The sequence below is a fragment of the Euphorbia lathyris genome, chromosome 9 (genome assembly GCF_963576675.1).
Source record: "Euphorbia lathyris chromosome 9, ddEupLath1.1, whole genome shotgun sequence".
Lineage (NCBI taxonomy): Eukaryota > Viridiplantae > Streptophyta > Magnoliopsida > Malpighiales > Euphorbiaceae > Euphorbia > Euphorbia lathyris.
In genome coordinates this window covers 19,586,667-19,599,177 of record NC_088918.1, presented here as the reverse complement: position 1 = coordinate 19,599,177, position 12,511 = coordinate 19,586,667, and the positions used below count along the sequence as shown (strand labels likewise).

Here is a 12,511-nt window from a genome sequence, read left to right as displayed (position 1 = left end):
TTGTTGAAGCTGTTGTTCAGGGACTCCTTCCTTTCTCTGGGTTGATCCTCCCGCGTTTGTTCGGATTAGAGCCCGAACCTCCAGTTTCAAGTTTTCTAGGGAGGTAGCTAGCTCTAGGAACCGTTGGTCTGTTTGCCTCTTCCGCTCATGGCTGGCCTAGATCTGCTCCGCGAGGTGCTCCCTCAGCTCCTCATACCTCCGGTCACTGGTTTCCATGGAATCTTGCGGCTGTCGGGGTTGAACCATTGCCAAAAGAAGTTTCGGGTCAGGAAACGATCGGCTCTGATACCTTTTAAACTATTAAAGTCCAAAGATTTAATGAGTAAAAATTAATGATTATGGGCTAAATCCTTATAATTCTAAAAGTTCAAGAACTTAATTATGAGTTCAGTAAAGAATTCATACTAGTTTTTTCTCACTATGGGTCCTAATTCCAAAACTTTTTCATAATTTATGGCTTGCTGTTGACAAAGTTTGATGTAATATAGGAGACTATTTGATACAGATTGAAAGCGATAAATGAAGGTTTTAATCGTAAACCAATAAACAGTTTCTTCTCTAGCTAAACTAGAAGGAGTGAATCCCAATAACAAGGTATAAACCTCGGTTCTCAAAGAGAATAATGTTTGATTGATTAAAAGTCTTTACATCCTTACAAAATGAGGGTTTAAATACCTGATACGGATTAAAAGCGATAAGTGAAGGTTTTAGTCGTAAACCAACAAAGATGTTCTTCTCTAGCTCAACTAGAAGGAGTGAATCCCGATAAATAAGGTATAAACCTTAATTCTCAAAGAGAAAGAGTATTTGATTGATAAAAGTCCCTTCATCCTTACAAAATGAGGGTTTAAATACAACCTCTAAAAGATAAGTAAAGGACAGGGACTACCCCTACCAGGATTACAATACGGTTAATAATAAAAGGGTCAGATAGGTAAGGCGCCCAGACAAATGGTACAGAGGTGCAGGTACGGAGCGTCAGGGGTTGTTGTTGAATTCCTTCGGCAGGAAGTAAACCTGATATCCGCCCAGGGTAGTTGTTGGTACGCCTCCTGGCGTACGCCTAGATCCGCCCCGCTCGTATGTCCAGGGGATCCGCTCTCCTAGATACAACCTCTGTGGGCATGAGGACATGAGATCCGCCAAGGCGCGTGTGATCAGTGATCCCAGTTAGGATGTCCGCATCATTCTCTCCTTCTTTAAAAGAATTTGGCACTGACTTGTCTGTGTTGTGCTCCAAAGGACCATCCGACTTCCATGGGCTAAGGTCACGAATATTGAATGCCAGTGAGATTTTACCAAGCCAATTCGGCAAAGCTATATGATAGGCATTGGCATTGACCTTCTTGGTGACCTTATATGGGCCGTACTTTCTAGGTCGAAGCTTGCTGCTCGTGGCGTTGGCGAGTCTCTCTTTGCCCAAGTGTACCATAACCTCATCTCCCACTTCGAACTGTAGGTCCCTACGGTGCTCATCCGCCTTAGCCTTTAATTTCTGGTTTCTCTCCTCAAGAGTTTCCTTCACCTCTTGGTGCATCTGGATATAGTCTTTGGCTAGCTGGTTTGCAGTCACGTTTCCTTTAGGAAGATGGGCTATATCAAGGACGTGATTCGGGGTCTTAGTGTATACCACCTCAAAGGGTGACTTCCCAGTTCCCGAGTGTACAGATCCATTATAGGCAAACTCAGCTTGTGCTAAAACCATGTCCCACATCCTGGGCTTATCCTTACACTTGCTGCGCAGTAAGTTTCCCAAAGTTCGATTGACCACTTCTGTCTGTCCGTCTGTCTGAGGGTGGGCGGTGGTACTAAACTTCAGAGAAGTATCAAAAAGAGCCCACAAGGTCTGCCAGAAGTGACTCAGGAACTTTGTGTCACGGTCTGAGACAATGCTCTTCGGGACGCCATGCAGTCTGACAACCTCTTTGAAGAATAGCTTGGCAGTTGCTGAGGCGTCGTTAGTCTTACGGCATGGTATGAAGTGTGCCATTTTCGAAAACCGGTCAACAACCACAAAGATGGAATCCATGCCTCTCTGAGTTCTGGGTAACCCTAGGACAAAATCCATGGACAGATCCTCCCATATGGTTTCTGGTACAGGGAATGGTAGGTGTAAGCCAGCATTTGTAGCGTGTCCCTTGGCGGTTTGGCAGATATAGCATCGTTCTACTAGGTACGCCACATCCCTCCTTATCTTGGGCCAGAAATAACAGGAACTCACTGCTTCATATGTCTTGTCTCGCCCAAAATGTCCCCCCAGGGATCCGCCATCTAGATCACGGACAACCTTCTCGCGGATGGAAGTGCAGGGTAAACAAAGTTGGTTGCCCCTCATTAGATACTCATCCATCAAGTGATACGCCCCATCCCCAGGTTGGCGCTGACACTTCTCCTAGATACTACCAAAGTCAGGATCCGCCAAGTACTCTCCTCTGATGTGTTCGAAACAATCGGTCTCCAGGTTGACTGTTTTTATTAGTGCCACCCTTCGACTCAAGGCGTCCGCCACTGTGTTCTGTTTTCCCGCCTTATGGATAAGCTTATAGGGGAACTTATCTATGAAGGCGGACCACCGGGCATGCATGGAGCTTCGAAGTTGCTTCTGACTTCCTAGGTACTTGAGGGCTTGATGGTCAGTGTAGAGGATGAACTCTTTTCCCACCAAGTAATGTTCCCATACTTTCAACGCCCTCACTACAGCATAAAACTCTTGATCATACGTTGCCCACTTTTGCCGTGCCTCACAGAGCTTCTCACTAAAGTATGCAATGGGCCTCTTTTCTTGCATCAAGACGCCACCAATCCCAATTCCACTGGCATCACACTCAACTTCAAACAGTTTATCAAAATCGGGATACGCCAGTACGGGCGCTGTGCTCAGCTTTTCCTTGATCAAGGCGAAGCTCTCTTCTTGGGCATCCGCCCATGCGAACCCCTTTCCTTTCTTCAAACATCCCGTCAACAGGGCCACTGTGGAACTGAAGTTCTTAATGAATCGGCGATAAAACGTTGCTAGCCCATGAAAACTCCTGATATCCCCCACGTTCCTCGGAGTAGGCCATTCTTGGATGGCTCTTACTTTCTCCCCATCAACTTGGATTCCATTCCCACTGACCACGAATCCAAGGAAAACCAAGCTCTCCATGACAAAGTCACACTTCTTGGTGTTGGCGTATAGCTGGTGTTTCCTTAACAGGTCAAACACTGTCTGCAAGTGCTCTTCATGTTCCGCCAAGGTCTGGCTATGGATCAAAATGTCATCAAAATACACAACTACGAACTTCCCAATCACTAGGCAAAGCACCTGATTCATCAGCCTCATAAAAGTACTGGGGGCATTGGTCATCCCAAAGGGCATAACTAACCATTCATACAATCCATCTCTCGTCTTGAAGGCAGTCTTCCACTCATCCCCAGATCGGATTCGTATCTGATGATAACCACTCCTGAGATCAATCTTGGAGAAGACTCGAGATCCGCCAAGTTGGTCCAACATGTCATCCAACCTTGGGATCGGGAACTTGTACTTGATGGTGATCTTGTTAATGGCCCTACTGTCAACACACATCCGCCAAGAACCATCCTTCTTCGGTGTAAGTAAATCGGGAACGGCACAAGGACTCATACTCTCCCTAACGTATCCTATCTCGATGAGTTCCTCCACTTTCTGTCTCATGACATCATTCTCCTTTGGGCTCATTCGATAATGTGGGAGGCTTGGCAAACTAACCCCAGGCACAAGATCGATATGATGTTGGATGTCTCTCAAAGGTGGTAACCCACTTGGCAGTTCGTCGGGGAACAGATCTTGATACTCACCGAGTAGGCGGGTCACTTCATTCGGCATCTCCCTCTCGCTCCTTCGGGCGGACTCGTGATTCGCCTTAACCATTACCACATACACCATCTGGCTCTCCTCACATTCGCTGACAAACAATTTGTGTGTAGGGCAGACTACCAAGGTAGACTTCTCGTCGGCCTTTGGCTCTCTCGCCATCGGTGTAAGGACAAACTTCACCCCATTCTTCACAAATCTGTAAGTGTTCTCCCTGCCTGCATGGACGGCATCGTTATCAAACTGCCAGGGTCGGCCCAACAATAGGTGGCAGGCATCTATATCAACCACATCGCAACAGACTTCATCACTATAATCACCAATCACAATAGGTACCTTGCATCTCTGGGTCACCCTAAGCTCACCCACGTTTTTGATCCATCCCACTCTATAAGGGTCGGGATGTGCCTCCGCCAACAACCCAAACTTTTGAACGGCGCTGCTGCTCACAATGTTCTCTTGGCTCCCGCTATCTATTATCACATTACATCGCCCACCTTTCACAAGACAGCGGGTCGTGAATAGACGGTGCCTCTGATCTTCCTATACCCGGCTGGAGACTAACAAACGTTGTACCACATGAATGGCGTATCTCTCTTCATTCGCCTCATCATCATCTTCTCCTAAGGGTTTGCAAAATAATTCATCCCCTTCGTCATAGTCATCCTCATATCTCTCCACCATGTTGGCGCTCTTTCTCCTAGGACATTCGTTGGATCTATGGCCTGGCTCATTGCACCGAAAGCATTTCAAAGGTGCAGGCCTCGCATACGGGTTGTTGCTCTTAGGTGGTATAGGTGCTTCCTTGTATGACCTAGTGTCTCCAATAGATCCCCTTCCCACACTGTTAACCTTGGCCCCACTGGCACTCGCCACCTACTTGCCTTTGTCATAAGACCTTGTTAAGCCCAAAATATACCTAAAATATCCTATATAAATACGTTAAATTTATATTAAAATCATGTTAATTATATTCATTTGGAATACTTTTACGTATTTATTTTCTTCTTTGATGCAAGGTACTTAATTATTTGGTAAAATCCAAATAGGAGCGAAAACGGAGCTAAAATAAAGGAAAAACCTTAAAAACGTACCGAGAATGCATATCAGTCAGAAGAATGCTCGAGGAGGACGAAAAGCAGTCGAGAGACAGGGAATCATCTCTCTGTCGCGACTGAGATTTTCAGAATCTCAGTCGCGACTTGCGGAGGTCAGCGCGGGGGAAAAACGAAATTTTTAACTCGCCCCTATACCCCCTGTCGCGATTGAGATTTTCAGAATCTCAGTCACGACAGCGAACCTTCCTGCACATAAAACACATGTTTAAATCGGAAAAACGCGTCTGTTCGTTCGGATAAAAGCAACCCTTCACCAGCAGACACGACCCATCATTTACAACCCTTCAACAACTATAAATAAGTGATCCATTTCAGAATTGAAAGAGTTGGAAAAGTTAGAGAAATTAGAGAAGAAAGTTGTTATGTTGAGTTTCTGATTCAGAAAAGAATCAGAAAGTTAGATTTCATTTATGTAAACAATCGTGTTTTACACGAATTGTATTTAGATTAGTTATAAACACAGTATTAGTTTAGTTTTCATTCTGATAGTGGACGAGATCAGTCTCTATTCCGAAGATCAGTGAGAAGAATTGACGGCTGAAGCGCATGAGGTTTGACGAACCTACGGAGTTTGAGAGAAAGATTGACGACCCGGATCTCAAAGTTTTCTTTGCATTGCTATCCAAGTTTCTACTTCTCTGTTAACTTGTGAAAATTCAAATTTCATTAATGATATACTTATTTATTCAATATATTCTTACTGTTGTTATTTTGATATTGTTCTGACAAAATGATTTTCAAAATGATAAATTGGTGTTTTTATTAAAACGTTCTATTCCATCTTATTCATATAAGAACTTTGTTGAACACTTAACAAATTTAGTTTTTATGGATGACATGATCGCTGATCGCGGCTTATCAGAAATAAAACACTAGTTTGATTAAGGTAGGAATCACCTCAACACCAGGGGGATTTCTATGGTTCAAAGCCATTTAATTGAGTATATCGCTATATTGTTACATGTCCATAATCTCACAAAGTTAAAGTTGCTTTCTTTGCTTTATGAAAATAAGTTCTATTTTATTCCGATTACGGAAGTATCTGCTTTATAATCAAAATTCCAAAACGGAATTGTTCTCTAAACTCAATATAATCCTTCTATCTAATCCTAATTTACCAAAACCTATTCCATCAACTAAATGTATATCTTTTATTAAACCTAAACACGTAATTAAACCGAATTAAATAAAGTTTTAGTTAAAAAGTGTTCCCTGTGGGTTCGATATCTTTTATTACTACAAGCGTATACCGTGCACTTGCGGAAATCGCTCAACAAGTTTTTGGCGCCGTTGCCGGGGAACGCCAAAATTTTTCGTGTTTTATTTCGAATCTAGGTTCAAACATACTTATTTTAACTTTTATAATTTAATAGTTTTCATATACTAATTTATTTATTTTTCAAATTCTGTTTTGTAGGTAGTTTCGGTTCGTGCAAGATTTCAGGTTCATGCGCAGTTCTCGAAGTTCAGGCATTGTACCAGATCTTATAGACCCAGAAATTGAGAAAACCATTAGGAAGAACAAGAAAAACAAGAAAAACAAAAATAAGACTCTAGTAAAAACATATACCGAGCCAAAAAAAATGGCAGATCCACCAACACTAATGGAATACGCTAGGCCAGGTGTGGCCGGTGTGGCCAATAGTATTGTTAGACCTAGAATCACCGCAAATCAATTTGAAATTAAGCCAACTTTGCTTAATATGTTGCAAAATAATGTAACATTTTACGGGTTACCTAACGAAAATCCTAACACCCATTTAACAAATTTCCTAGAAATTTGTGACACTTTTAAAATCCCAGATGTGACTGCAGAAGCAATCAAACTTCGCCTCTTTCCTTTCACTTTGAAGGATAGAGCCAAAGAATGGTTAACTTCTATGCCAGCTGCAACTTTTTCCACTTGGGAACAATTAGCCCAAGCATTTTTATCAAAATATTTTCCTTTAGCAAAAACCGCAAGAGTCATAAAAGAGTTAACATCTTTTTCTCAAAATGATAATGAGACTCTTTATGAAACTTGGGAACGTTTTAAAGAACTTCAACGTTTATGCCCACACCACCAATTACCCGCTGAACTTTTAATGCAAACATTTTACAATGGACTAAATCCTACAACTAGGGGTTCATTAGATGCTATGTCGGGAGGGCTATTTATGAAGAAAACATCAGCCCAAGCGAGAGAACTTTTGGAGGAAATGGCAATCAACAGTAGTATGTGGCCCGCGGAACGTGGACATATGCCGGTGGCAAAACCATCATCCTCAACCACACCATCAGTTAAAGGTATAGTTGAACTTGATCCAGTCGCGATGCTACAAGCCCAATTTTCTGCTTTATCGCACAAAATTGACAAATTTATGGCACCACGCGATACTAATGGTAATCCAATCCAAACGGATGTGGACTACGAAAATATGAGTGAGATCGAACAGGTAAATTTTGTCCAAGGGCAAAACCAAACTAATAATCCTTATTCTAATACTTATAATTCTGGATGGAGGAATCATCCTAACTTTAACTGGAAAGATAACAGTAACAATAATGCAAGTGCTAATCAAAATCGTACCACTAATTATCAAAATCAGTCAAGAGATACGATTAGCACTTTATCTTCTAAAATCGACAAGTTTATAGATGCTATCAGTGGAAAAATAAGTAATCACGACGATGGTTTTAAACGGATCGGAAATAAATTCGATCAGCTTATTAAAAACCACTCATCTAGCATCCATAATTTGGAGGTTCAAATTGGTCAACTTGCTAAATCAATTCCATCCCGAAAAGAGGGAAGTCTTCCCAACCATACGGAAGAAAATCCGAAAGAGCAGGTGAAGGCTATTACTCTTCGTTCAGGAAAAAATTATCAAGGGCCTGAAATGCCCAAAGATGCAACATTACAAGGAACTGATTTACCAAAGTCCAAAGAAGATATCTTAAACACAAATATTTCACCATCTGACGCAGGTACCAAAACTTTTGTACCCAAACCACCTTTTCCACACAAAGTCCGAAATAAGGACTATGATAAACAACTTCTAACGTTTTTCGATAAACTTAAAAATTTGCACATCAATTTGACATTTATGGATGCAATCACACAAATTCCTAACTATGGTAAGTTTTTAAAGGATTTGATTTCAAAGAAAATCAGTTGGGAAGGAATTTCATCCATTTCATTAACTGAAGACTGTAGTTCAATAGTATCAAGTAATTTGCCCACTAAACTCAAGGATCCCGGATGTTTTACTATTCCGTGTAAGTTGGGAGATATTGAATTCCCAAGTTGTCTTTGTGATTTAGGAGCAAGTATAAACTTAATGCCATTGTCTATTTTTAACAAGTTAGGTTTAGAAGAAGATATCAAACGTACCAATATGGTTTTGCAATTAGCGGATCAAACCACTAAAAGGCCGTATGGTATAATTGAAGATGTTTTAGTCAAAGTCGATAAATTTATTTTTCCTACCGATTTTGTTATATTAGACTTTGCATATGATGTAAATTGCCCTTTAATTTTTGGTCGACCGTTTATGAACACGGGACGCGCTCTAGTAGATGTGTCGGAAGGGAAGGTAGTTTTAAGGATAGGAGAAGATAAGGTCGAGTTTAACATGAACAAAGCGATGAAATACCCTATGGAGGAATTCGCTTGTATGAAACTTGATTTAGTCGAGGAATGTGTCAATGATGTAATTCAAAGTGAAGAAATAATTGAACCTATAATAGATGAGGAATTAGACGATAAGGACCCAGAGCCTTTGATTCGAGAAGATGGACCAGTTCCGCCTTCAATTGTAACACCCTCTAAATTAGAACTTAAAGAGTTACCCAGTCATTTGAGGTACGCTTTCTTAGGCGAAGGCGATTCTCCGCCTATAATTATTTCTAACAAATTAACAAGCGATCAAGAAGAAAAATTGAAAGATGTTGTTAGAAATAGGATAGGAAGTATGGGATGGCAAATTTCAGACTTAAAAGGAATTAATCCTAGTATAGTAATGCACAGAATTCACTTAGAAGATGATAAGCCACCTAAAGCGGATAGGCAAAGACGCTTAAATCCGAACATGAAAGAAGTAGTAAAAAATGAGATTACTAAACTTTTAGACAATGGAATCATTTATCCGATCTCGGATAGTGAGTGGGTTAGTCCAATCCATTGTGTACCTAAAAAGGGAGGCATAACTATTGTAAGAAATGATGAAGGTGAACTGATACCTACATGAACCACCACCGGTTGGAGGGTTTGTATAGACTATAGGAACCTAAATAAAGCTACTAGGAAAGATCATTTTCCTCTACCTTTCATTGATCAAATGATCGAAAGGATAGCCGGGCACGCATTTTATTGTTTCTTAGACGGTTACTCCGGATTCTTTCAAATTTACATTTACCCGGATGACCAAGACAAAACAACCTTCACATGTCCTTACGGAACATTTGCATATAGGAGAATGCCTTTTGGTCTATGTAATGCACCAGCAACTTTTCAACGATGTATGACAGCAATATTTAATGACTTCATTGAAGACATAATGGAAGTTTTCATGGATGATTTTTCAGTTTATGGAGATTCATTCAATGCATGTTTATAGAAGTTAGATAAAGTATTGTCTAGATGTGAGGAAACGAATTTAGTATTAAATTGGGAAAAATGTCATTTCATGGTAGACGAAGGAATTGTTTTAGGTCATAAGATTTCTGAAAAAGGTTTAGAAGTGGACAGAGCAAAGACTTCAGTTATAGAAAAATTACCCCCATCAACCACTGTTAAGGGAGTAAGATCATTTTTAGGTCATGCAGGTTTTTACAGACGGTTTATAAAGAATTTTTCTGTAATTTCCAAACCACTTACTAATTTGCTTATGAAGGATTCAACTTTTGATTTTAATAAAGATTGTTTACAAGCTTTCAATACCTTGAAAACGGCTTTAGTCAGTACACCTATAATATCAAAACCCGATTGGAATCTACCTTTCGAAATTATGTGTGATGCGAGTGACTTAGCTATAGGATGTGTATTAGGTCAAAGGAAGGATAAGAAACTTCATGTTATATATTATGCGAGTCACACTTTGTCCGGTGCACAACTAAATTACACCACAACTGAAAAAGAAATGTTAGCAGTAGTTTTTGCATGTGATAAGTTCCGATCTTATTTGTTAGGATCTAAAGTTATCATTTATACTGATCATGCAGCTTTACGATATTTATTTGCTAAGAAAGATGCAAAACCACGTCTTATTAGATGGGTTTTACTATTACAAGAATTTGACATTGAGATTAAAGACAAAAAGGGAGTTGAAAACCTGGTCGCCGATCATCTATCAAGACTTGAGGATGAAAACGGTCCCATCGGTGAAACATCAGGCATTCGAGATGATTTCCTCGATGAACATTGCATGCAAGTATAAAGTGTCATAGCTCCATGGTATGCAGATATAGCCAATTACTTAGGTGCACATGTTGTGCCAGATGGATTGACTTCTCAGCAAAAGAAGAAATTCTTTTCAGAAGTTAAGAAATATTTTTGGGAAGATCCATTCTTGTTCAAAACATGCGGCGATGGAATACTTAGGAGATGTGTTAGTGAGTTTGAACATGACTCTATAATGTTAGAATGTCATGCTAGCGCTTACGGAGGTCATAATAGCGTAAGCAAAACAGCAGCTAGAATACTTGAATGCGTATTCTTTTGGCCTACTCTGTTTAAAGATGTCCGTTCATTTATTATCCGCTGTGATAAATGTCAAAGAACGGGGAATATAGGAAGGAGAGATGAGATGCCTCTTACGAACATATTGGAAGTTGAAATCTTCGACGTATGGGGAATTGATTTCATGGGTCCTTTTCCTCCTTCTTTTGGCAAAAATTATATATTAATAGCCGTAGGTTATGTTTCAAAGTGGGTTGAAGCAATTGAAACCCCGACAAATGATTCTAAAGTAGTTGTTAAGTTTTTAAATTCAATATTCTGTCGATTTGGAGTTCCTAGAGTTATGGTAAGCGACAGTGGTACTCATTTCGTAAATAGAGCTTTTGAGTCACTTATGAAAAAATATGGAGTACACCATCGTATCTCTACACCGTACCATCCTCAAACAAATGGTCAAGTAGAAATTTCAAATAGAGAACTCAAATGGATACTTGAGAAAACAGTTTCGTCTTCTAGAAGAGACTGGGCACATAAACTTAACGATGCACTATGGGCATACCGTACTGCATTTAAAACACCTATCGGGATGACACCTTATAGATTAGTCTATGGTAAAGATTGTCATTTGCCGGTTGAATTAGAACATAAAGCAAATTGGACTATAAAAACCCTTAATTATGATTTGCAAAGCGCAGGGAAAAAGCGTTTGTTTGACTTAAATGAGTTGGATGAATTAAGCTATTTATCCTACGAAAATGCAAGAATTTATAAGGAGAAAATTAAAAAGTGGCATGATGCCAAAATCAAAATTAAAAACTTTAATGTTGGAGATAAAGTCTTACTTTTTAATTCAAGATTAAAGTTATTTCCAGGTAAGCTAAAATCTAGATGGGCTGGACCATTTTTTGTTGTTCAAACATTTGATTACGGAACATTGGAGCTAGAAAAGTCTAATGGCGACCAATTTAAGGTCAATGGTAATCATTGCAAAATTTATTTCGACGGAGCTCCAATTCAAGCAATTGAATCCGTGGATAAATTTTATAAAAATTAATTTCTTTAGTTTTCATGCTTTTAATTTATAGCTTTTCTCATTTTATATTCATAATTATTATTCCTTTTTCTTTTTAATTTATTCTTTTTCTTTCTAATTTATTTATTTTTCTTTTTAATTTATTTACTTTTATTTTTTATTTTTTTTATTTTTTGCATATTAATGAGTTTTTTTTTTCACATTCAAATTTTAATTTAGTCATGTTTTGAAAATTTCATTAAGTGTTAAGTGTTATTGAAAAATTATATGCAGAAATCTCAATTGAGATTTTCCATGTTTCAGGATTTGGAAATCCCAGTTGAGATTCCGAAAATCTCAGTTGAGATTTTCTGTCTTTTTGCATTTGAAATAACTATAAGGAATTATAGTTTTCTTTCTTTACAATTTTCTGTCAGTTGAATCGAATAGGTATCACTTTGACACCTATTTCTTTCTAAACAGACACAACATTTCACTTATAGGCTTTATATATTCCTGTAGGATCAGCCTTCTTTCATTTCACTTCATCTTTCTGAATTTCTTTCTCAAATTCTCAAATCCTACAGACTTCATTTTTCTTTTCTCTCACAGACATGACTAAGTCTTTGAAGAACGTTCAAAAACACACTTCTTCTCAAAAAGGGAAAGTTGATATCTCCGACCGATATGGTGCATGGTTTCCCATTTATAACCATGACGAGGGGAAACGCTTCCTGCAATTCAGATATGCTCAATTCTTTGGCATGATGTATCTGGACGAGTTTCTGAACGAGGAACTCGGGATAAGCGAAGACATTGATCGCTATCTGACTAATTTGGGTTGGTCCAAATTTGTTTCTATGAAATTTCCTATTATTGGAAATTGG

General features: G+C 39.3%; 1 non-coding gene across 1 annotated transcript; it reads right to left on the bottom strand.

Moving 5' to 3' along the window:
• Window positions 1–6,914: 6,914 nt before the first annotated feature.
• LOC136207654 (small nucleolar RNA R71) lies at window positions 6,915–7,021 on the bottom strand. The gene has a single exon (XR_010676784.1). It is a non-coding gene; the product is annotated as a small nucleolar RNA R71 (small nucleolar RNA).
• Between the last annotated feature and the right edge of the window lie 5,490 nt (window positions 7,022–12,511).